This window comes from Dasypus novemcinctus, chromosome 17 (genome assembly GCF_030445035.2).
Source record: "Dasypus novemcinctus isolate mDasNov1 chromosome 17, mDasNov1.1.hap2, whole genome shotgun sequence".
Lineage (NCBI taxonomy): Eukaryota > Metazoa > Chordata > Mammalia > Cingulata > Dasypodidae > Dasypus > Dasypus novemcinctus.
This window is the reverse complement of record NC_080689.1, coordinates 61578469-61604971: the sequence shown is the minus strand read 5'-3', so window position 1 is coordinate 61604971 and position 26503 is coordinate 61578469. Positions and strand designations below refer to the sequence as shown.

The following is a 26503-nucleotide window of genomic DNA, read 5'->3' as shown; positions in this document are numbered from 1 at the left end:
AGTTGCGTGTGTGTCCTTGCCCAGTAAGTGTTAGTGCGTGTGTGTCACAGAGGCACGGAGCCTTGCCTGGGACCCTCCAGAGGACGTCAGGACAGGACAGGGCCTGGGGCTGCAGAGGGTCCTCCTGTTCTCTCCTTTAACCCCTCCCCCTTCCTACACCTGCTCAGGCCTTGTTGCAAGGGGCCCTATCTGAAAGGGATCTGAGTGCGAGTTCTGGGGTGGAAGTTGAAAGGCCCTTCCCTCTCATTTCCCCAACTTGCTGATTCACAGACACACTCCCCATCCTTGGATCATCAGTGACTCAGGGTGTCCTCAGCAGACCCAGGTCCACAGGGCATCGCAGCTCTGTCCCTGTTCTGGGGCTGCAAGGGGACTGGGGAGCTGTGTCACTTTAGCTCCGTGTGCCCCAGCAGGGACAAAGGCCACTGCCTGTGTCTAGCTGAATAACGTCCCTCTGTTTCCAGGTTTTGGAGCAGAGACCAGATGGACAACTGGACAATGGGAATGTGCACACGGAGGACTGTCCATACTCAGCAGATGTGCAATGACATATACTGTGATGCCACCTACCAGTGGGTCTGCAAGAAATCCGTGGGCCACGATGTGGCCTGTGTGCTGTGCAGAGCTGAGGGGCCCCTCCCGGTGGCCAGCTCTGGGCCTCCTCCGTGCTGCCTGCGAGCCTCTGGCCTCCACTTGCTCTCTGGGGCTTCCACTTGGCCTCCTGGGTGTCCTGCCTTGAACTGTTGTTTAACCCTTTGGAGTCAGGATAGATAGGGACCTAAGGAGGAAGGGACAGAAAAACCTAATAAGCCTGGCAAGAGAAACTGAGGCATTGGCCTGCTGGCTAGCATGAATGTGCTGAGCACAGGGGCAAATTAGGAAGGGGCAGCTAACAAGCACACACCCTGCAGCTTACAGCACACAGCACACACCCAGCAGCTCTGTGATCTGGAGGCAACCTCATTACATGGCAGAAAAGAGGGTCAGGGCCAGAGGGGCAGCACCCCCACTCCCACCCACTTTCAGGTTACCTCACGCCTCGAGGACAGTGACCAGAGGCTGATCACCGGTGGTCAGCACAGCCTGCAGAGCTCGGGGACAGCAGCCAGAAGCCAATCACCCCCCACCAGCATCCCCTAACCCAGCCCCTAACCCGCTAAGGGAATTGGATCTCCCAGTAGAGTTCCCCTGCTGTGTCTCAAGTATGCCAATCAGGGCACCCCCTCGAGTCCTGAACCCCCGTATATCAGAGGACCCCAGGGCAGAACTTTGCATTTCCCCCCTTCTGTACATCCCTGCAGGTGTGCTTTCCTTCTCTTGCTTCACCCCAATAAATTGTTTGCTTGCCTGAATAATTTGTGGCTAGTCCTTGAATTCTTTCTCAAGAAGAAGCTGAGAACCTCAGTACTGGCTCTGATCACACTTCAAGACGTTGACACCACGTAAGCAGGGGACCAGTGGTGTGCCCTGGTGTGCACCTCCACAACCAGCACAGGCTGTCACACAGCAGGTCCTCAGTAAACACTTGATGAGTGAATGAAAGCCCTTTGCGTGTTTCTCTCTTATAGCCACCTCCCCTCCACTCTCCTGCCCTCAGGGTCTGTCTGTCCTGTAATAGGCACAATTTTATTTTTTATTTCAGGGTTTGCAGCTAGTTAGTGCATTGAAACACAGTAGAGGTTTTTCAATAGGGATTTTGTAGTGTATCCAAAGCCCCAGGAAGCCCTAGGCATCACTCTGGTTTCCCGGATTTCCTTTGTGTGCAAAGGGGGCTGGGGCTGGATTTTGCTAGCGAGATTCCAACTCCAAAAACCTTTTTTTTCTATTCTTTGGACTTGCCTCATCTCTATCAAGATTTATATTTGGCTTCATCCTCTTCCCATGATCCCCATTCCCCCCTCTAGGGACTCTGCTGTCTGCCAGCTCAGCAAGACATACTACATAGTCTGTGCATAAATTCATACTTATTTTATATCCAAATGTGTCTAGAAAGCCAGTTGAGAAGTATAAACTCCATAGGCTTTGGATACTCAGGGAGGATGCAAGCCAAATGTGTCAAGCCCCCCTGGAATGTGGGGGATATTTGTTAAGCTGACCTGGAGGAAATAATCTACTACTCAGATAAGACACTTAAACTAAGAAAGAGTCCTGTTACATACAAGCACCGTTTGACTACCCACTCTTAGAGTCTTCATAAAAGGGACCCAAAAATTCTATTCAGGTCTCCGTTTTTATCAAGACAAGATTCCGCTGAGTCTCACCAGTCAAAAAAAATCATCTTCCTTCTCAGAATTCTCGCGTCCTGGCCATGGATACTGCACAGGTGATCTACGAAAATATGAACAGCCCCCACCCAGGGCCTACATCAGTATTGTGGCCACACAGAGGTCGAATAGAAAATGAGTTTTTTAGGTCTCATGTCTCCTTTCGGGTACAGAGTTTTAAGTTTATGAAGGAAACAGCCCAGAGGTGTGGTTTGGGGGGAGGCAAACTTGAATTCCCTATTTTAGGTGGCCTGGGTGAGACCAGGGATCTCTAGAATGGGGGAGATTCTGAGAGAGACAGGCGTCCCCGAGATTCAGTCAGATATCTACAAGGAAGTGGGAAACGGCTCTTGGAGCCAGACATCCTTTCTTCCCACAAGGATGCAGGCATACCACCTGGTGTGTCCCTTGGGGAATGGTGAGGATCCTGACCTACCACTAGGTTTTCCCAGTGGGTTGTCCTGGACAAGGAGAAAGGAGAGAGAGAGAGACAGCAGGATCCTCTGGTGGAGAAATCCGTAACTCACCCAGCCGAGATCCGATGTCCGCTGTTGGATGGGCATTCAGCCGTGGAGGAGGGGAGACCCCTCACCAGCCAATCAGTTTCAACAGGACCCCAGTCCCGGGCTTTCTGCACCATATGCTGGAGAAAAATGCTGTTCACTGGGACATGGAGACTGACTGAGCATAAGCAAAGAATTTATTGAGACGCTCTCAGAACAGAGGGGGTCTGAAGAACAGATTTCAGTCCACCCACCAGCATGGTGGGGTCTGAAGAGAGACCTCAGCCCCCTCGTGGAAGGTGCAGATGTGAATTTATACAGCACATCAGTAGGCGGGGAAATGTTAGTTCAGAGGGAAGGGGTTAGGGTCCGAGTACAGCCTTGGGTCAATAAAGGGCTGTAAGAGTGAGTTCTTGTGTATGGCTTGGGGTGGTGTGCTAGGCAGTAGGGTTTTCTTGGAATGCAGGAGAGTTTGGTGTCCTGGAAGGGAGGAAGGTCCTTCTCTGCTCCATACTCACAGTGATATGGCTCATTCTTGGGGGGGACACTGTCTTCCACATGTAGGCAGCTTGCTCAGTCAGTAGGAATGAAGCCACAGACTGATGACCTGGTAATCATGGCAAATGTCTAACACCATGATTATTCTTTTCTGGAATGTACACCTTTTACTTTTTTGTTGTTGTTGTATTGGTAAAGCTTCCAGAAGAATGTTGCCTGGAAGCAGTGATAGCAGACATCCTTGCCTTGTTCCTTACATTAATGTGACTATTTCTAGTTTTGCACTATTGCTTATTGCTTGTTGATTTGGGATAATTACCCTTTATAAAGTAAAGGAAATTCCCTTCAGTTCCAAATCAAAAAGAGGTATTTTTAAAATTACAATTGAATGTTGAGTTTTACTGAATGGTTTTCCAATGTCTATCAAAATAATAATAATAATCTTTATCCTTTATCTGTTAACATAGTGAATCACATGAAAAATTTCCTCATGATGAATGACCTTTGCATGTCTTGAATAGTAACCTTTCTGGTTATAGTGTATGATTTTCTTAGTATGTTGCTGGAATTTGACTTCCTGATAGTTTATTCATTGTTTTCTTATTTTGTGTCATTTATAACTGTAAATGAGATGCGTTTATTGATTTCTTGGCCTGTATTTCTTTTCTTTTTTTTAGGGTTTTCTTGCTTTGCATCATTAGAAGCCAGTATTCAATAACATGTCCTACGTTTTTGGAATTTACTGAGATTTTCTTGTGGTTAATGCATGTTGATTTTCTAAAATTGCTCCATGGGCTAAATTTATTAGATTAGGATTGTAATTTTTAGTATTCAAAGAGACTACAATAAAACTTATGTTTTGTCTACTCAACCTGTCGATTTCTCTGATTGTTTTTTAACTCTCCTAATATGATGATGATTTTGCCACTTTCTCCTTGTATTTCTAATAGCTTTTGCTATATATATTTCAGTGTTACTATTTAATATGTAAATATTTATAACCACTAAATCTAAAGACTTCTTTATTTTTTTTAGGAGGTACCAGGGATTGAACCTAGGACCTCGTATCTGAGAACCACGAGCTCAACCACTGAGCTACATCTGCACTCAGGAATTTTACTTTTTAAGCAATATGCATTCATTCGAGGAATATTTATTTTACCTCTACTATGTAGCAAACACTCTTCTAGGTTTTAGGGATTCATCAGTGAAGCAAACAGATAAAAAGCCCCACCCCCAATGAAGCCCGTGTTTCATAAGGAGGCGAGGTAGTGAGCGGCTCAAGTCCCTCCTCAGAGCCGCAGGAAGGAGTCCTGTGGAGCTGGAAATCTGGAAGTCTGGAGGAGCAGGCAGCTGTGCATCATTAATCCAGCCCCGTTAGCCTGGGGCTCTCCAAAGACACCAGGAGAGGTGGCCGAACAGGGGCAGGCCAGTGTGAGGGGACAACAGACCCAACCCCAACCTGCTAACACTCAGGGCCACTTCTCAGGCCTGGACTGGCCCTTACCCTCCTTCTGAAGAACGCTGAAAATTCCCCAAAAGAATGTCAGAAAGGCATAATTAAGTTCTCTGTAGCCTGACTGGAGCCTTCTGAGGAGACAGTGACTGCTCAGCTGACCTGGAGGGAAGTCATCCGTTTGTGCTGTGGAATGCCTGCTCTGCCCTGCCTCCTCTGTGGGAAGCCTGCACAGCTGTCCCCCTCCATGACTCTGGATTGCTGGATGGACAATGGCCACCACCCTGGTGTCCACAAGACTTTTCTCTCAGACCTGTTTTTCAGTCTTTCTGGGAGTAATAACCCAGACTGCAGGTTGGGGTCCCACATATTGTGATTTAGGGGAGAGACCGACCCTCACATGGTGGAAGGAAGGCATAGACTTTATAGTTGCCCAGAAATGGCCTCTCAGGCATGGCTTTCTAGGACTGGGAAGCACTTTTTAAGGAAAGAAAGTAAACACACTCTAGAGAAAGATATAACAGTGTTTTGAGGATGAGGGAAATCACTTGCTTAGAGGAAATGCTACACATGCTTATAGTCAGCCATTTTGAGTATCTTCTGCCGATTAATGCCCCAGCTCTCCGGTGCTCTAAAATTCTTACAGCACTGATACCCACCCTTGGACCTATTCCCTTGGACTGCAAATTCCAGGCAGTCAAGGAAAGTGGCACACATATCCTTTTGTAGGTCTTTGTATTGCACTCACTTACAACATCCAAGTGGCTCTATCTCTACTGCTAGCAATTCTTGCTTCAGTTCAAAGCCAAGCAACCCCAGAGAACCTACTCCATGGCAAGTCCCAGGCCAAAAGTAAGTTAGTAGTCCTTTATGTCGCAGGTCCTAAGACAATGTCTGTCATATGAGTCATCAATGAATATATTTGTGTGAATGAATATATTAGGAGTAACTATACTTGTTCTGCCTTTAACACAGGATTATGAGGAACCAATGAGATTTACACAGATGAATATTTGTGTCAACTAAATGCTATGTGGTGTCAAGGTATCAACACCAGTCACTCTCATGTTTAACATGTTAGCTCAAATGAGTTTATGATTGCTTTCCTTCAGAACAGATGGCTAACACACAAGAGGCCAAAAGTTAGAGCTGAGGTTGGTGCAGGAAGAAGGAATAACAGGAAGGATGTGGCTCAAGCGACTGGGCTCCCATCTACCATATAGGAGGTCCAGGGACCCATTCCTTGGGTCTCTTGCTGAAGGCAAGCTGGTTCGTGTGGTGAGCTGGCATGAGCGGAGTCCCGGCCCAAGTAGGAGAGCAGTCCCACGTGGAGACCTGATGCAAGCAAGATGATGCAAGAAAAAGAGACACAGAGGAGAGACAGTAAAAGATGCAGCAGAACAGGGAGCTGAGGTGGTACAAGAGATTGAGCAACCCTCTCCCTTTCTGGACGGTCCCAGGATTGGTTCTTGGTGCCGACTAAAGAGAAGACAAGCAGACACAGAACACACACCAATGGACACGAAAGCAGATAGGGAATGCAAACACAATGGGAGAGGGGAGAAATAAATACATAAATCTTAAAAAAAGAAAGGAAGAAGGGGTAAATTCTGGGGTTCTCTCACAGGACTCCTGATGCACACCAGCTTGCCCACTCAAGGGTTTGGCAATAAATTAGAATACTGATATTTTTGCTGTTCTCAAGGAAAACTAAGTGAATAGGTGAACTATCTCCATTCTAAGCTTCATTCCTACACAGATGGTTTCTTTTGCCTTCTGTCTGCCTACCAGAAGATAACATCAAATGTACCTAGGCCAAACAAACTTGTTTTTCTTTAAAAAAGTCATTTTTTCTTTTTTTTTTTTTTTTTTTACAAAAGTGGCTGATATTTACTGTGAAAAATGCAAACAATGTAAAAGATGTGATGCACAGATCATACCTCACTCCCAGACTCACTGCTCAGGAACTATGGTTTACAATTTGGTGTGTCCTCTTCTTTTTCCTTTGCCCTTCCCTTAGAGAGTGGCATGGCTGGGAGCTGGGGAGGATGTGGGGCCAAGCAGATGTCAGGGAGCCAAGGGACTGGCTGGTGTGCTTAGGAAATTGGCTATGTACAGGCACTGGGCAAATAAATCAATATATTGAGGATAATGGGGGTCAGGATTTTCACTGTTGGAGAAGGGAATTAAAAATAAGGAAAGGGGGAAGACTAGAGAGAAATCTGAGGTGTTGGGTTGGAACTGGAAATATTAATGTGCACTCATGGCTTTAAAAATAAACACATGCAAGAGATATTCGCACAGATAGATGTAGATATAAGTGTATACGTGTAAGCACACAAGCTTTCCGTTGGCTGAATCTGCCCAGTGTTTCCTCATGTTGAGACTTAGTCAGGCCTTCTTGGCAGGGATCCCATAGAAACGGTGCTGGGCTTTTCTCCGTGCATCTCATCAGGAGTTGCATGATGTTACCTGTGCCCCCACTGCTGATGCTAACCTTGATCACCTGGTCAAAGGGGTGCCTGCCAGGTGGTTTCACCCTAAACTGACTAGTTTTCCTTTTGTCATTGAGAACTATTTCATGAGGAGCAACTCCTTGGTGTGCACTGTTGACTCCCTGATGGTGGCCAAATTGGTGGCATCTATTGTGAGAGAGCACTTTCCCTTCTCCAATTCGTATCAGTATGGGCCCATGAATTTCTGGAATCAGCATAGGCCAGACACAATGAGGATTTCTTCTTCCTCTTCCTTCCTCCCTCCCTGTTGGAACATCATTTCTGCAACTTAAATAGTCCAGAAAAAGAATAATGAAAGTGGGACTATTCATAGAAAAGGGTGATGGAGCAAATGTGATTAAATAGTAGAGAGAAGTGGAGGCAGGAACTCTTTGTTATTATTCTTTCACCTTTTTCTACAACATTTATTTGAAAATGGATTTTTAGAAAGTTGCATGTGCAGTCAATTTGTGTCTATGCATATGTGCACACGTATGTGAATTTATGCATGTGTACAGATGTCGTTTTGAATACCCATGTAGAAATAGGGCTGGAATCGTCTACTATTGACTTGGTTCCCCTCGTCCCCCGCCCCCCTCCAGGTGCAGTCAAGTTCGGGAACCAGTGCCCTTAGTCAAGGCTCATGGCATTCACCGGTGGAGCTAGTTAAAGAGGGGCTCCTGCCTTAACCCTGGCGGCCCAATTCTCCCTGAGCGCGGCCTCTCCTCTGCCCAGCAGGGCAGGGGCTGCGGCGGGCGGGCCCGGCCTCGCGCTCAGCCATGGACGCTGCGCCTGAGCCGTCAGGGCCCAGCCCGGCGCCGCCGCCTTCCTGGACGCCCCGGAGGCCGAGGTGCTGCAGGACGTGCTGCGGGAGCAGTTCGGGCCGCTGCCCAGCTGGCTGCCATCTGCCGGCTCAGGCGTCTGCCCTCGGCGACTACTCGGCGACCCAGGACGTGCAGTTGGCGCTGGAGCAGCGGCGCGGGGCCAAGGCCAAGGAGCGCGGGCGTCCAGGGCAGTCACTGCTCCGCCGCCCCCGACCCCTTCCCGCGGGCGGGCTGGCCCTGCGCTCTCAGCCTCCCCGCGCGGCCTCGCTCCCCGTGGTTTTGGACCTCCTGAGGTCCGCCTTGTGCTTCTGGTTGGCGGGGGAGAGACGGTGGCTTTGGTGACCTTACAGTCCCCAGGCTGCTTTTTGGGCGCCGCACGGGTGGCCTCCTCACCGCCTGGGCTTGTGCGGGAACGGGGTCTGGGAAGCGGACAGGGGAGGCCCCAGACAGCTGTGAAAATGTGTCCCGCGTACAGGTGCTTTTAAAGAGCTCATTAGTGCATGTACTTTGAGCCTCAGTTTCCCGACCGTGTGTGGTGGTCCAGTGCTCAGGTCGCAAAGGATGCCCCCTTCCACCTTTTCCTCTACATTTCGGTCTCTAAGCAAATCCCTGGTGGTGTCCAGGGGGAGCCAGTTCTTCTAGGGCCTGTGTCCTCCAGGGGCAAGTTCATCAGAGTTCGAGGACTTTAGAGCTGGGAAAGAGGGTGGTGAGGTGTCACACTCCAGAGAAATGAGGTGCTGGTAGCCCAGGGCCTCTGGCCTGTCTGACAAAAAAATGAGGCACCTCAAGCTACGTTTCAAGTGTCATCAACTACAGATTCCTTGGCTACTAAAACATTAGCTCTGCTAGAAAAGTTTGAAGGGTTGGTGGCACAGTGCTTGAGTAGATAAGGGTGTGTCCATTTTAGTCATCAGTACCATTTACTGATGACTTTCTAAGTGTGCGATGCTTGGTGACGTATTTTTACTTGTCCATTACATTATTCACCACAAAAAGCCACAAGGTTGGTGTTCTCCACTTCGCAGATAAACAACCTGAGGCTGAGTGATTAAATACCCTACAGGCTTTATAAAGCTAGTGAATGGGGGAGGGGGTTTTCCATCTGGGTGTAGCTGACTTGGAGTTTTTAACAAAGACTTCTTAGTGCTTCTCTACTACAGTGCAGTGGGTGCCCTCTCCAGTGGGTGGGGGACAGTCAAGGGACGATGTAGACGTACCCCCTGGTTCACCCACAGTGCTGAGTTTTGCTGCTCCTTTTGCCCTGAAAGTCTCTGCCAGTGGAACTACTGCTCTTCAGAATATGCCTGCTTAGATTCGCCAGCCAGATAAAAGGGCTGTAGAAATGAGCTGCACAGCCCCTTTCCATTGTTTGGGGACGTATATGTACACATTACCTTCTCTGTGTCACTGTACCTTTTTGTTTTCTAGATAAAAATCTCAGTCGTGTTTTTGTCAAACTGAAGGCACTTGTGCCATTCCTCCCGCAAAGCAGGAAGCCTAGCAAAGTTGATGTCCTTAAAGGGGCAACTGAATACACACAAATTCTCAGTAATGTGTTGGAAGGAGCCAAAGATGCTGAAGTAAAGGCTTAAGAATTCAGAATGTCACTAGCTATCATCTAATGAGCCTTTTCTGTGTGCCTGGTACTTGATGTATACTTCCAGTTCGTGTCTGACAATTCTGTCGGGTAGTTCCAATCCCTGTTTTACACAAGGAGCAACTAAAAATAAGACCACAGAGCTAAGAAATGTCAAGGCTGGGATTTGGATCCAGGTTTACATGAGCTTTGGTCACATTCCTAACCATCTATACACTTAGCTCTTGCCACTGTCCAGGGCACCTGGATGATAACTGCTAAATATTTAACTGAACCTTGGTATGTAGAGAGCCTGCTTTGCAAAATGAAACCCCAGGTATCACCGCTGTTATCAGGGTGGCATAGCTCAGAAGTGTCCAGAAGGCATTGGAAGGCTGGGGCTGGTTTTATGGGCTTATTCCACAGAAGGTGTGAAAATGGATCAATAAAAGGAAGAAGAGAGCCCTTAGAAGTGAGCCCCAGGGAACACCTGTTGGCTAGAGGAAGGAGGAGCCATGAGGAAGAAGCCAAGGTGGGGTAAAATATCAAGGAGAGAGAGTTTTGGCCACCATGGGAAGCTGTGAGAAGCTACAGGGGTGCTGAGGAAGCAACCAGATTCAGCATTTGTTAGTGGAGGAGTGGGCTGGGAGTCAACTTGTAGGGAGAAGGTCGAGGAAATATAATTGGTAAAGATTTGGAATCAAACAGAGAGAAGTGGTGGAATTCAAGTTCCAGTCAACCTGCAAGTCTGTTAGAAGAGGGATGAAAAGAATGGAAGCAAGAGAAAAGCCGTCAGATCAAGTGAAGGTCATAGGTTTGTATTTAAAGACAGATGGGGAGAGAGAAAAAAGAGAAGAGAAATATTATGTCAAGTTAGGGCAGAAACAGCCAGGTGTACAATGTATTGCTGAATTGGTTCTTTCCTTCTGCTTGTCCCGCAGTACTGGTCAGGTGGTGATGGGAGGACTCATCCCGCGATGGGGATGGATTGTCCTATCTGCCAAAGTGAATGGTTGGGTTGTGGTGTGGTCACAGTATTTAGACTTGTGCAGGTGGCTGCCTGAGGTTTTCCTTGTGTTTTGTGCAACAGAAATGATTTATATTTTTTTCTGCTTAAAGACAGAGCAATTAAGATTTTCCTCTGCCATAATATTTAGTTGTCCACTATAGAAGATCTTAAGTTTATAGTCGACTGGGTAATACTTTTCTCTCCATACCTTCAACATTGCCCTAACTACTTAAGTGAAACTTGGTCAGTTAAACATCTGAGATATATTGATTTAAATCGCCAAAGTCTCTCATATTATACTGTTTGATACCAACTATGGTTTCTAGAAACAAGACCCAGATGATCTGAGCTATAGCAACAATACTTCTGCACCCCATATATCTGTGCTTAGAGAATCATCAGAAGCACCACCCTGTCTACCAGCTGTATGGTGTGCTTGAAAAACGAGGACAAGGCTCTGGGCAGAGGGTGGCAGTGGTGACTCAGCATACACTTGTTACCAGAGCATACTGCCTACAACTGGAGTTATCTCTCCCATCAGGAGACTGGTAAAGTGTTCCTTCTTAAAGTCATCTAGGTGTCAACGTGTATAACTTGAAGTGTGGCTATTTCCATGCTAAAACATTACAACAATTTTGTGAAAATTTACCATGCTGTTCACACCTTGCATTGGTGTGATCCATTTAAAATAGATGAAAGCACACCTATGTTATTGTTCTACTTGCTGTAGTTCATGATTTCACTTGGGGTTCACTGTGTTCCTTGGATTTTAAAAAATTCTTATTCTAGTAACATGCATATAACCTAAAACGTCTCCTTTTAAAAATTTTTATTCTTTAATTTTTAAGTTTCCTATTAATTGCATTCAAGTATGTATTTATGTCCACAATGTTGTGCTCTAATCACTACAATCACCACCATCCATTACCAAAACTTCTCATGATCCCAAAGAGAAAATGAGTACATCTTGAGCATTAACTCCTAGTATTACCTACCCCCACCCCATCCCCTGGTAAAGGATATTCTAGATTGACTGAGTTTTATTCTAATTTTTTCATATCCATGAGATCATTCAATATTCATTCGTGTCTGGCTTATTCACTCAAAATGATGTCTTCAGGGGCCATCCGTGTGTGGCATGTATCTGAATTTCCTTTTTATGGCTGAATAATCCATTGTATATGTACCCCCCTTTTCTTCATCTGTGGATGGATACTTGGGTTGCTATCATCTCTGGGCAAGTGTAAATAATGCCACTATGAACACGGGTATGAAAATATCTGAGTCCCTGCTTTCATTTCTTTTGGTTATGGAACCAGAAGTGAGATTGCTGGGTCATATGGTAGCTCTGTAATTTGAGGAACTGCCAGTTGTCTTCCCCAGTGGCTGCACCGTTTTACATTCCCACCAACAGTGAATTAATTTTTTCCTGTTTTCATTCATCAATACTTTTAGTTTTCCTTTTTTCTAATAGTAGCTATTTTAATGGGTATGAAATGGTATGTCATTATGGTTTTGATTTGCATTTTCCTAATGGCTGATGTTAAATATCTCATGTGCTTTGTGATCGCTCATATATTTTCTTGGAGAAATGTCTATTCAAGTAGTTTGCCCATTTTAAAAATTGGTTGTCTTTTTTGAGTTGTAGGATTTCTTTATATATTTTATATATTAAATGCTTGTTGGATATGTGGCTTCTAAATATTTTATACCCTGACTAATTTATATTTTTAGTTTCATAATAAAGTCCTTTGTACAAAAACTAATTTTGATGAAGTTCCATTTATCTTTTAGTACTTTGGGTGTAAATTCTAAGAAACTTTCGTCTAACACAAAGTCCTGAAGATGCTTCCTTATGTTTCCTTCTAGGGGTTCTGTAGTTCTGGCTCTTATATTAGGTCTATGATCCATTTTGAGTTTTTTTTGTATATGGTATGAGGTATCGGGGTGAACTTTCATTCTCTTGCACATGGACATCCTCTTTTCCCAGAATCATTTGTTGAAGAGGCTCTTCTTTCCTCATTGACAGGACTTGGCATCCTTGTCAAATTAGTTGATCATAGATGTGAGGGTTAATTTCTGAACTGGGTTAGATTCCATAGTCTTTATTCTTGTAAATAACATGCTGCTTTGATGACTGTAGCTTTGTAATAAGTTTTAAAATTCGAAACTGTGAGTCCTCCAACTTGGTGGTTCTTCAAGATGGTTTTGTCTATTCAGGGGACTTTACGCTTGTATATAAATTTGGCAATTGGCTTTTCCATGTCTACAAAGAAGTCTGTTGAAATTGCCTGGGGTTGCCTTGAATATGTAAATTTCTTTGTGTAAAATTGACATATTAATGACATTTAGTCTTTGAATGCATGAACACAGAATGCCCTTCCATTGGCCGTCTTGGATTTTTTAGCAGTGTCTTAAAGTTTTCTGCATAAATCCTTTACATCCTCGGTTAGATATTTTTTTTTCCTTTCCCATAGATTTTTGATTTTTGTGGCTGCTATGGAATGATTGTTCATTACTAGTGTATATAATCACTACTGCCTTTTGCATATTTATCTTGCACCCTACTACTTTGCTGAATTCATTTATTGGTTCTAGCAGCTCTATGGTTCTTCTCTCCCCTGCCCCCCCCCAGTTTTTTTTTTTTTTTATATATAGGATAATGCAATCTACAAATCAGGAAAGTTAATTTTTCCTTCTCAAATTAGATGGCTTTTCTTTCTAAGGCCCAATTGCTCTAGGTAAAATTTCCAGTACAATGTTGAATTAACAGGTGGGAAAGTGGACATCCTTGTCTTGTTCCTGATCTTAGAGGGGAAAAAGCTTCCAGTCTTTCACCATTAATTATATTAGCTGTGAGTTTTTCATAGATGCCTCCTTTTGTGTCGCAGTTTCCTTCTATTCCTAATTTTGAGTGTGCTTATGAAGTAGGAGTGCTGGATTTTCCAAATGTCTTTTCTGCATCAATTAAGATGATCACTTAGCTTCCCCCCCTTTATTCTGTTAATGTGGTATATTCAATTAATTTTCTTATGTTGACCCACCCTTGCATACTTGGTAGGAATCCCACTTGGTCATGGTGTATAATTGTTTTAATATGCTGTTGGATTCAGCTTGCTAGTATTTTGAGGATTTCCGCATCAATATTAATAAGGGATATTGGTCTATAGTTTTCTCTTACAGTTTCTTTATCTGGCTTTGATATGAGGATGATACTGGCTTCCAATGTGTTAGGGAGTGTTCCTTCCTCTTCACTTTTTTTGGAGGGGTGGGGAAGAGTTTGAGCAGGTTTGGTGTTCATTGTTCTGGAACACTGGTAAAATTCCCCTGAAGCCACCTGCTCCTAGGCTCTTCTTTGTGAGACACTTACTGATCCGATTTCTTTACTAGTTATTGGTTCACTGCTATCTATTTCTTCTTGAGTCAGTGTTGATAGTTTGTGTTCTAGGACTTTGTTCATTTCATCTAGGTATTACTATTCATTTCTGTGGGCTAGTGGTATTTTTTCATTTCAGATTTTCTTCCCCTCTTTCCCTCTTTCCACCCCTTTCTGCCCCCTTGCCCTCCCCCTTATAGATAAATGTTTTTTTTGGGTTTTTTTTTCAGATAACCAACTTCTGGTTGATTTCTATTTAATTCTCATATACTCCACTCTAATGTCTATTTCCTTCCTTCTCCTTGTTTTGAGATTAGTTGTTTTTCTAGATCTCGAGTTTGAGGTAAGTTCTCTGATTTAAGACCATTCTTCATATTTAAGCAGTTAGAGCTAAAGATTTCCCTCAGCCCTGCCTTTGCATCCCTTAAGTTTTTGTATGTCGTGCGTTCTCTTTCATTCACATCAAAATACTTCCTAACTTTCCTTGTGACTTCTTTTTTAACCCATTGGTTTTTAATTTCTACATTTGTGAATTTGCCATTTCTTCCTCGGATATTTCTAGTATCATTCCATTATGTTCACAGAAGATACCTTGTATGACTTGAATATTTTTGAATGAGACTTCTTTTATGACCTAAGACATGGCCTGCCCTGGAGAATAATCCATTTGTATTTGAGAAGAATGTATATTCTGATGTTGGATGAAGTGTTCTCTGTATCTGTGTTAGGTCTAGTTGGTTGAGAGTATAGTTCAATTCTTCTATTTCCTTATTGGTCTTCCATCTAGATGTTCTAGACATTATTGAAAGTGGTATATTGAAATTTCCTAATGTAGAATTGCTTATTTTGTTTATTTCTCCCTTCAAATCTGTCAAAATTTGCTGAATATATTTTAGGAGTCTGCTGCTAAGTGTATGTATGTATTTATACCTGTCTAGTTGCGTTGACCCCTTTACCAGTATCTAATGGCCATCTTTGTCCCTCATAACTGCTTTTGACTTAAGGTCTATTTTATGTTATTAGTATAGTTATACCAGCTCTGTTTTTTTTGTTTTTTGGTTTTTGGTTTTTTTTTGAGGTATCAGAGATTGAACCCAGGATCTTGTATGTGGGAAGCCGATGTTCAGCCAGTGAGCTTCATTGGCTGTCCTGAGTTGACTTTTTGTTTTGCTAGAGTTTTAGTTTGTTTTAAGAGGTACTGGGTACTGAACCTGGGGCCTCCCATGTGGAAAGCAGGTGGTCAACCACTTGAATCACGGATATTTTCCTCCCTCCCCCTTTTTTTATATTACTACTTTCATGGCATATTTTTTCCTCTGTCACTTTACTTTTAACCTACTCATGAGTTTTGAATTTAAGATGAGTCTTTTGTAGCTATCATATAGTTAGGTAATACTTTATCCACTTTTGCCAATCTGCCTTTTGACTGGGGAGTTGAATCTACTTACATTTAAAGTAACTGCTGATAATGCAGAACTTTCTTTTACCATTTTCCTATTTTGAATTTGCAAGTTTTATATATATATATACTTTTTTGACCCTCAATTCTTTTAATTCCTACTCTCATATTTGGCTTTTGGTACTACGCCATTTTGAAAAACATTTCTTTGAAGATATTTTCCATGTGCTTACTTGGTGATTACCTGTGGAGCTGAAATTTAGCATCTTAACCCTATCAATCATTTAATTTGGTACCTACTTCAATAACATCCGCATGTACCATTCCTGTATCTATCTTCTAGATCGCTGTCCTTACTGTTTTTTAAAGATTTATTAATTTATGTATTTCTGTCCCCTTCCCCCATCCCCCACCCCAGTTGTCTGTTCTCTGTGTCTATTTGCAGTGTCTTCTTCTTTGTCCGCTTCTGTTATTGTCAGTGGCATGGGAATCTGTTTCTTTTTGTAGAGTCATCTTGTGTCAGCTCTCCATGTGGGCGGTGCCATTCTTAGGCTCCACTTACTTTTGTGATGGGTGTCTCTCCTTACAGGGCACACTCCTTGCGCATCGGGCTCCCCTACACGGGACACCCCTGCATGGCACAGCACTCCTTGCGCGCATCAGCACTGCACATGGGCCACCTCCACATGGGTCAAGGAGGCCTGGGGTTTGAACCGTGAACCTCCCATGTGGTAGGAGGATGCCATGACCACTGGGCCAAGTCCGCTTCCCACTCTGTCCTTATTAATTTGCATTTTAGCTGCCGCGGTAAGATTTAGAGTTGCCTACCATAAAATACAACACTACTGGAGTAACTGCCCCTATGCTTACCTCTACCAGGAGTCTCTATTTCTCTATGCCGCTTTGAACCACTGTCTAATGTCCTTCCCTTTTACTCTAAATAGCTCCCTTTAGCATTGCCTGTAGGACAGGTCTAGTGGGGGTGAATTCCCTCAGCTTTTGTTTATCTGGAAATGTCTTATTTTCTCCCTCATTTTTGAATATAAAATTCTTGGTTGGCATTTGTCATCTTGCAGCACGCTAAGTATTTCAACAGTTTGATCAGGATTTGACAGGGTGTATTTCTTCCACTTGATCCTGCTTGGTGTTCTCTGAGCTTCTTGGATGTTCATATTAACATCTCTTGCTGAGCTTAGGAAGTTGTTGTTTCTTTGAACATTCCTTCTCCCCTCTTCTGCTGGGACCCCCAGAATGCAAATATTGGTATGCCTGATGGTATCCCAGAGGTCTCTTGGACTATTTTTTATTTTGAATTTTTCTCCACCTGACTCACTTGTCTTGTGTTTAGGTTCAGTGATTCATTCTTCAGCCAGCTCTGATCTGCTGCTGAAAGCCTCCTGGGAATTTTTCATATTCATTATTGTGGTCTTCAGCAGTTCTGTTTGGTTCCTTTTTAAAATTTCTGGCTCTTTGAGATTCCCATGCTCATTTTTTTTTTAAATCCCTGAAAACCTTTCATTCCTTCCTTCCCCCCCCCCCCCCCCAGCCAACTTCATCTCCTTGAGCAAACTGAAGATCACTTCAAGTCTGTCTAGTACATCCACAGTCAGGTCACCTTCATTGTCTTCTGGATTTGTATCTCTTTTCTTTGAATGGATCATTGTTTCCAGTTTCTTTGATTTCTCATGGCATACTATACATACTCATATATTAATGTTAGCTCAGTCTTATTCCTTGACCTGTTTCTTGAGTTTCTATCCAGCTCATGATAGGACAGGTTTTCTTGTGTGTCAGGAGCTAAGAAAACCAAATAAACCTTAGCAGAAACCCTTTCAGCAGTTTGCAAACTGGATATGCATTGGCTGGACTCTCTGCAGGGGTGAGTCTTCTTATCAGGGAGGTCAGCCCGTGGTGAATGCAAAGTGCAGGGGCCTCCCTGTCTCTTCTGGCCTGTGTCTTGTGCTGGGCTTGTGCTTGCTAGTGGTGTTAGGGGTTCCCTGTTTATGGAGTTTGAAAGCTCCCTGTCCTCTACTTCTCAGGCCACAGACATCCTCCCTCTCCCTGGTGTTCCCCTGCAGGGGGTAAAGCAGGCCAGACTTGGCAGCCTTTGCCCCAGCCACTGGCTTCCATTGTTTCTCTCACTGCCTTAGTAGTCTCCAGTTGCTTTTCCCTGGGGGGCACATTCTGGGAAGAGGTAGGGAAACACCAGAGAGGAATTTCCTAATTTAGTCTTTCCCAGCTGGAGCAAGGTCAGGGCCCCTGGAAGGGAGCACTGGCTGGCTCCAAACTGCCCTGAGGGGGCAGCCAGGTTGGGTGCCTTCAGCTGCTTCTATGGCTCCCCAAAGCTGTGCTTTCTTGACTTCGCATTTGCCTACCAAATGCATCCCCTCCACTGTCTTCCCGCAGCTCTGAAGAAGTATGTCGTCTTTCTAGTCTCTTTTACTGCTTCTGTCCAACGTGGGTTAGAACATTGGCAGCTCTCAGCACTGGATGCCCAGCAGTTTGAAGTAGCTAATCCAAAGGAGCATTTCTTTTTTGTTTTTAAAGATTTATTTATTTATTTCTCTCCCCTTCCCCCTCCCCGACCCCGGTTGTCTGTTCTCTGTGTCTGTTTGCTGCGTCTTCTTTGTCCGCTTCTGTTGTTGTCAGAGGCAAGGAAATCTGTGTTTCTTTTTCTTGCGTCATCTTGTGTGTTCTCCGTGTGTGCGGCAGCATTCCTGGGCAGGCTGCACTTTCTTTTGCACTGGGCAGCTCTCCTTACAGGGCGCACTCCTTGCACATGAGGCTCCCCTATGCGGGGAACAATCGGTGTTGCAGGGCACCCCTTTCGCGCATCAGCACTGTGCATGGGACAGCTCCACACGGGTCAAGGAGGCCTAGGTTTGAACTGCGGACCTCCCATGTGGTAGATGGATGCCCTAAACACTGGGCCAAGTCCACCGCCCTCCAAAGGAGCATTTGGTCCATTCTCTTCCTCCCAACCCCTGGATCTTTGAACTAGCTTTTGTCCCCTTCTGGCACCAACAAATTATGCCAAGGGCTGGACCCCGCTGTTGCCTGCCACGAGATTGGGGGTTGGGTAGTTGTAACAGCTGTGCTGTAAATGTGATTCTCTGGCATTTATTTCCATGTACCAGAATTTTCTCCCTATTGTTCCCTAGATGCTGTATGGTATTCTACTGGACTCCAGAGTTTTGAAATAGTTGATTGAGACAGTTACTTTCTAATAGTTCCCAGAAGCTTCCTGCTTTGCCATCTTCCCACAATTCTCTGGCTGACCTTTATTTGACTAAAGGTTCCTGGCTCTGGTTAGAGTCCTGTCCAGCTTATCCAAAGGGGGTGGCTATGTAAGGTTTTCAGGATCCTGGTCAGATACCCTAACTGGAGACCCAGTGCCAGCTGATATGACACATTGGACTGAATGCTGGTGTGCAGAAGGGCCTAAGATTTGGGAGGCAGTTTGCAGAGTAGTTTCCTCTTCCTGTCATTGGAGAGGATCTGGGAAGTAGAATCCTGGTGCTGGCAAGGATGGGAATTTATTTTGGGAGGCTGGGGGTAAAAACAGGTAGTACAAAATCAACATCCCTGGAATGCAAAGTCCTTAAAGTATATTAGAATTTACTGATGGCAGGGATAGAGGTTGACTTGTGTGGCCAGAGCAGGTTCACTTGGCGATTGAATTGGCAAGGATGTGTCCTGATAGAGGGACTAGAGCTGTGTGTAACCACAGCATGTGGTTTTGCTAGAGATGGGAATTTAAAAAAGTCCAGGAGAGGCTCATGTAGAACTGGTGGAGTTTCAGGATGGAGCCTTTTGCCATGTAGGGGTTGGGTATTGCTGGGTGGTAAAGGTATTTGCTGCCTCACTTTGTTATTCTTTGTTGTGCAGGGCTATGACATGGGTATTTCTCATCATTCAAGAGTGTGAATCTTTTGTTCAGAATTGTCTGTGATATTGCTGAGGCTGTGTCTCTGGAAAAGGGACACTTAGGAAGCGGATGTGGCCCAGGCAACTGAGCTCCTGCCTACCACATGGGAGGTCTGTAGTTCACTGCAGAATACCAGGAATTGGTGTGATGGATAGGCGGGGCTGGCTGACATAACAAGATGATGCAACAAGAGATATAAGAAGAAAAAAACATAACAAAAGACACAACAAAATCTTGGAGCAGAGGTTCCCTTTGCCTCTAAGAAAATGAGCAAGATAACAAGATGACGTGACTGGTGGGCACAGCAAGCTGATGCAATGAGATGATGCAACAAGATACACAAGAAGAAAAAACATTAAGAGAGACAAAGCAGGGAATGGAGGTGGCTCAAGAGAGTAGGCACTGCCTTCCCATACCGGAAGTCCCGGGTTCATTTCCTGTGTGCCTTCTAAAGACACAGCACACAACAAGTGCAAACAGTGTGGGAGTGGGGAGAAATAAATCTCAACAAAAATAAATAAATAAAACCTATTAGTTTTGGAGTGAGATGCCATGAGAGCTGGGGGGCACATATGGGTGAAGACCATGTGTGGGGCCTGGATAAGGCAGAGTCAAAGATTGAAGGGTTGGCATGTCACAGGAGCTTCCTTGGAAAGCTGCTGAGAGAAGGCTGCTCTGAGAGAAGGGTGCTGGAGTCCCACTAAACCCCTCCTCAGGTTGTGATCATCGGTGCATAAAACCGATCACTTGGGAAACTTCCTTTAACATTTTAAGCTCTGAAATGAGATGGCCTAGATAGTTGGGATAAACTTATTAGCACCCTGGAAATACCCCAAAGCCTTCTTGTCTCTCATTTTCCCCAGGTAGGAGCTACTTGTGACAGGAGAATTTCCCCACTGAAGCTGCCCTAGGCTTCTGCTTGGGGAGTGTCTCATCTGCTCCAGCGTTCCCTCAGGGCAGTGCTTCTTAACAAGGGGCCTGAGAACTTGAACCTCAAACCTTCCTGTGGGGATATGTCAGTGTGGGTGTGATATATTTATTAAATAGTACACAGTATAGTGTGGACTTCGTAAGGGGTCTGTGGTTTTCACCTGACTAGCAAAGGGGTCCATGGAACAGGAAAAGTTAAGAACCTCTGACCATGGGAGGCTCACAGGGCATATTCTGAGGAGTTTGGGTAGAAGAGTACTCCAAACTGAATTTTGTTTTGATGGAGATGTTCTCTGGCTTGTCAGAGTCCCCACCCACCCCTTATTGTATCTCACTAGCCCATTCGACTTGTTCAGATGTCTATCTCTATAGCCCTGGATGAAGGACGTTAGGGCTCAGAGGGAAGGCTATTCCAGTGGTTCATTGAGCTCTGAGACTTGACTGTTTTTCAATCCTTGGGGGTGGTTTAAGGGCTGGTGCTGGGGTGGTATGTGCTCTGGAAGTTGTCTGGCAGTTTGAAAAGGTGAGGGATCCAGAGCAGGTAGATGGGATGGAAGTAACCTTGGAGTGATGCCCCTTCCAATGGTGGATTCTCCAGGCTGGGGCCACTGAGCAAGCGATGAAACCAGACACCCAAGGGAGACTCTTAAGGCTGAATCTGACTGAGATAAGAAAATGTCAGAGGGAACACAGGCTTCTATCTCTTGAACCTGAGAGGGAGATTCCCTTTGTTGGAACTCATTTTTCTATGGGGAAAAATTGAAATCATTGTGGAGTCTGTTTATGGTATGAAGTCTGGCATGTTGGACAAGAACTCTCACTGGTGTGTGCTGCCCAAGCTTGTCAGTGAGCTGAGCATAATTCAAAAGAGCCAAAAATTCTATTTCTGACATCCTGGGCCTGGTGGTTAAGTTGACTGAAGTTAGTCCTCATCCATCCTAGTGGCTTCTAGAGGAAATGTTTCTAGGAGACACTAGAAGAGGCTTTATAAAAGGCATGTCTCATTTGGTATAGCTGTGGTGTCCAGGACAGATCAGGGACAAAATGGCTCCATGGACCATGTTAATGGCAGATCTTTTAATGAGAGGAGAAGGGGTTTATAAAAAGTGGGTTCTTTTAGGGACTCTTCTGGTCTTCTTTGTATCACTTCCTTTCTCTTTGGAAAGATTTTCCCTTTTTTTTTTTTTAAATAAAAGGTTTATTTATTTTATTTTATTTCTCTCCCCCTATCCTGTTGTCTGCTCTCTGTGTCCATTTGCTATATGTTCTTCTGTGTCCGCTTGTATTCTTGTCAGCGGCACCGGGAACCTCTGTCTCTCTTTGTTCTGTCATCTTGCTGCATCAGATCTCCATGTGTGCAGGGCCACACCTGGGCGGGCTGCGCTTTCTTTGCATAGGGCAGCTCTCTTTATGGTTTGCACTCCTTGTGGGCATCAGCACTGCACATGGGCCAGTTCACCACAAGGTTAGGAGGCCCGGGGTTTGAACCCTGGACCGCCTATGTGGTAGGTGGACGCTCTATCCTTTGAGCCAAATATTCTTCCCACTTTTCCCTTTTGGAATGTGTCCTTCAGGCAAATCAGGTGTGGAAGACAGGCCTGGGGCATCTGCTTTGTTGGGGAGAATTGGGGGAAGAGGAACAAAGTGGCAGAGTCCCCCAGCATTGTGAGATCTGGACCGGGACCTCAGGAAGAGACTAAGGCTCTATCAGGCTTGGTGGCCAAATGCCTACTTGTTATGAGGGGTTTGGGGAAGGATCATTTGTGAGACTTTCCCTCTGGATGTGCGAAGGCCTGGCTGTGGCCACAATGCCTGGTTTTGGTCTCTGGTTCCTGCTGGACTTTCATGCACCCAAAGCAGGATTGTCAGCTATGAACATGACTTAGATGGGAAGAAATGTAACTTTATTTTCTGTACCATCCTCAGCTTGTCAATGAGTTCCCTAATAAACCCTCATAATTCAGATGATAGGAACCTCTATCTTGCCCCTTTAAGGCCCATCATCTTTGAGTAAATAAAGAACCATGTTCAGGATTTAAACTCGATGTCTGAATCCTTGTGGGGGTTCTTTGCCTCTTAAGCATCCTCTCTCTTTCCTCACTCCAGTGATGAGTATTTGTACACGGAGGCTGGAATGAGAGTCAGTGATGTGTTGGGTAGAGGATGTGGTCATCATGTTACACCTTTGAACCACTTTATTCTGCCAAACTACCCTCAGTGTAAACTAGTGGACTAGAAAATTTGAGTTAAAGCATTTGACTGTTATCAGTGAGTTTCTTCATGGTTTCAATATCTGAACTGCCTGATTATGATTTGAGTGACTGTCCTTTTAGTCATGGATTCACTTTTCAAGTCGAAATTTCAGAAAATTGAGAAGACTCAGTGATCTTACCACCCTGGTAGAACCACTGATGGAAATATGCTAAATGTTGGTTTTTTCCCTATACAACAGAATTAAGTTTTCTTAGGGTACATAACATTGTGTCCTGTTTTCTTTTATCATTGGCATGTTCAGAGGCTACTTATGTAACCTCGCTAACAAATTTTAGAAGTCCACCAAATAGACAGTTCTCTGCCATTCAAACTGGCTTGTTTTCTTCTCAAACATGGCAAATAACTTGACATGTTTAGCTCTTACTCCATGTGTACTTTTGTTTTTCAGGATAGATCCTGAGAAGTGGAACTCCTGAGTCGTGGAGTGTAGGTACGCCCTATGACTTGATGTACGATACCACCTTCTAATACCAAAAGGCTACTGACCTCCTCACATCCTAGCCAGCAGCGGGATATATTAAAGTGATGGGACTTTAATGGGTACAGAATGGTAACAGAAATGCTGAAAGACTTGCACAAGGTCATATATAAAGTGGCAATTTCTTTCATAACACCTACCCCCTGTTTAAATTTCCAAATGCATCATCTGTGGCAATACCTACAGTTGCCTTAAATTTAACATTCCCTCCAGCCTTACCTGTAATGCGGGATTTTTGGTTTTCTATCTATTGGATTTGGGGCCTTTGTCTTCATGGGGGCAGTGAATAGAAACAGAAAAGAATGGAAGAAGGATTGGTGAGAGGCCAATTTTCTTCATTAGAGAAGAAATGGTGCTGTCCACGGAAGAAAGGAAGGGAGTAGGAAGGCTAGGGGTTCCTGATGGTATAAGACTAAGTTGGATGAAGACTTGCAAAACTTCTCAAGGTGTTGAAAGTGGGAGTTCTTTTGATCATGGGACTGTGTGTCACTGGGTCTCAGGGCAAGGACAAGGAGGCCCCTACTGATGTCATATGCCCTAAGTGGGATCTGTGGAATGAGACCAGTCTGCTGGTTCTAGGCTACTGAGGGCACTGGGGAACTAAGAGAACCAGAGTCCTGGGAACAAAATGCTCTGGTCTTTTGTTCGGAGGCATTAGCCCTAAGGCTCAACACTGACTCCAAGAGTAACAACTCTGGAATAGTAAGTCCTGCTGGGCAAGTCATCACTGGAAAAGTCTCCTTTCTGAAACCTTCCTGTAGCTTCCAAAGGACTGGGAAGGAGGAACTAATAATGACTTAGCCTAGATCCCACTCCCAATGCCATGAGAGACTTTTGTGTCTTGAAGGCTGAATACAGTTCTAGCTGTAGCCCTTGACATTTAGAGCTTCCATGAGGGTGACAATTGGGATCTGGGGGTCCTTACTCCTGCTCCCCTGTCCCTGAGCCTGTTGGTTTTTCTCTGATATGGCTGGAGTTACAGTTGCTCATTGTCTCACTTTAATTAGTAATTAAACCATAAGAACTTGGTGTACCAGTTTATGGGCATGACAATGCTGGGGAGTAGGATAGGAGGAGAGCAGGCACTGTTACCCCTTTCTCCTTATGCCATAAAGTCACTGGGACTGAGTCTGGGGCTCCAGGCTCTGGACTTTCTGTTCTTTCCACAGGCCTCACCACAGAGTTGGTTGAATGTTCATTTATCGGGAGGGTGGTGTCTCTAGGACATCTAGACTTAGAATTAGCCACTGTCTGGTTTGAAAGCACTGTCTTGCCTCTTATTAGAGAAGTTGTAGGCTTACATCCTGCTGAAGAGTTCCCATATACTACCCCCCATTAACACTTCTAGCCTTCTTAACCTTCAATTGAGTTCCCTCAAATGCAGACTCTGAGACAGAGCTTTAAGTAGTAGTTATTACGTGAAGCACCAACAGGGCAGAGGGAGGAAAAACCCGTCAAAGATGTATACCTGAGCAGGCTACTGCTGTGGGCAACTCTGGGAGGCACTGTGGAACGTGCCCCAGTGTTGTCCCCTCAGCACTCAGGGATGAGGAAGCCAGGTGTGTACTAAGCCTGACCATCATTGAACTTGGCCAGATCCAGGGCATGTGGCTTCCTCCAGCACTTCCAGCCTGCTCTGGGGGAAGGCCAGCCAGAGTAGGGCCTTGTCACCCTCAGATCTAGGCAAGATTAGCTACTACTTTGAAATCAATCACAATCTTAGCAGCTTAAAACAATGTGATTTATCTCAGCTGCTGTGGGTTAGGAGTCCGTTTGATCAGTCTAGCTACATCCTCTGTTCTGAGATCTGTCACAAGGCAAAATTCAAGGTGTCAGTCTTAGCTGGGGTCTCATCTAAAGGGGTGACTGGAGTTGTAAATGGGAAAACTCACTTCCTCTGGGACTCTGTGGCTGAGGGCCTCTGATTCCAGCTGTCTGATGGCTGGAAATCACCCTCTGTTCCTTGCCACATCGGCCTTTCCAATATGACCACTGGACTAACCAAGGCATACAAGCCAACGGGCTCTAGAGTGTGACAGGATGATGAATTTTATGTAACCTACACAGAATTGACATCCCATTCCCTCTGCTACATTCTATGGGTTAGAAGCAAGTCACAGGTCCTGCTGGCATCTCGGGAGGGATTCTGTAAGGATGTGAAGGCCAGGAGGTGGGGGTCACTGAGCCACCTTAGAAACCACCTAGCATTCATGCTGCTTGAGTTTCCCATACTTCCACCTGCTCTCCAGAGATGACTGCTGGCTAGAAGCACTTGTCACAAAGACTTGGAGGTTTAAAATCTTGCAAATCAGTCTACTGTAACACTAAAATCCTGACCTGGTCCTTGGTGGCTAGCCAAATGTGAGTTTTGGGGTCTGACATTGAGTCTCCTGTGCTTTGCTGTCCCTCGTTGAAGGCCAGGCCTCTCACACTTTCTGCTGTAGGAGCTGTGAATCTTCATGGTCTCACGGGGATAGACTATGGGGCCAAATACTTAATGGTTCTCATTGAATTTCAAGGTGAGTTGGATTTGGGTGGGTGGGTGGAAGGGTATGAGATCTTCAGGTAGAATTTCTGACAGGTTATTCATGTGGAAACTAACATAAAGAAGAAAGAAGTCTTGTTTCTTGTCTGACACTTGAAAAACTCCTAAGGACACGGACTTGTGCCACTTACTCAGCACCTGTAATCAGGTGGTGTCTGGGAGGAGCTGGACACTTTAAAACTTTGCACCATTTCATATAACACTTCCCATCTGAACCACTTCTGCGTATATAACTTGCAGTTAGTAACTGCACAGTGTGCTGCTGCCACCACCATCCATTGCCAGAACTTTCCTCCCCCTAACCAGCAGCTGTGTGCTAGGGATTAGCAACCCATTCCCCACTCCCGCCTCTGGTAGCCTGTCATTGTTCCATGTGAATGTGTAGTCTAGTTATTTTGGTAGTGACTGTACAGTATGTCCTCTAGTGTCTGGCTTGTTTTACTCAGCATGTCTTTGGTGTTCACACATTTTATGGTATGTATCAGAGCTTCATTTGGATGTACCTTTTTTTTTTTTTTTTTAAGACTTTTCCCCACCCCTCCCTGGTGTTTCTGCTGTCTGTTTCCACTCGCTGTGTGATTTTCTGTATCTATTTCTCTTTGTTCTCTTCTCGTCTTTCTCTAGGATTCAGAAGGATTCGATCCTGGGGACCTGTGCTGTGGAGAGAGGTTCCCTGTCAATTGTGCCACCTCAGTACCTGGTCTCTGCTGTGCTTTACTTTGACACTCCCTTTGATCTTTCTCTTGTTGCATCATCTTGCTGCGAGACCCAGTGGCATGTGCACATGGCTGACCGCAGGCACGCTTTCTCTTTTCACCAGGAGGTCCCAGGGGGTGACCTGGGTCCTCCCCTATGGTAGGCAGGGGTCTTATCACTGGAGCCACATTGGCCTCACTGGATGCCCATTTTTTTAGACCTGGTTCGCTTAGAGGACAGTCAGTCCCTCCC

General features: G+C 45.0%; 1 pseudogene; it reads left to right on the top strand.

Moving 5' to 3' along the window:
- The first annotated feature begins 4968 nt into the window (after window positions 1–4968).
- LOC131273753 (factor in the germline alpha-like) overlaps window positions 4969–26503 on the top strand; it is a 44041-nt pseudogene continuing 22506 nt past the window's right edge.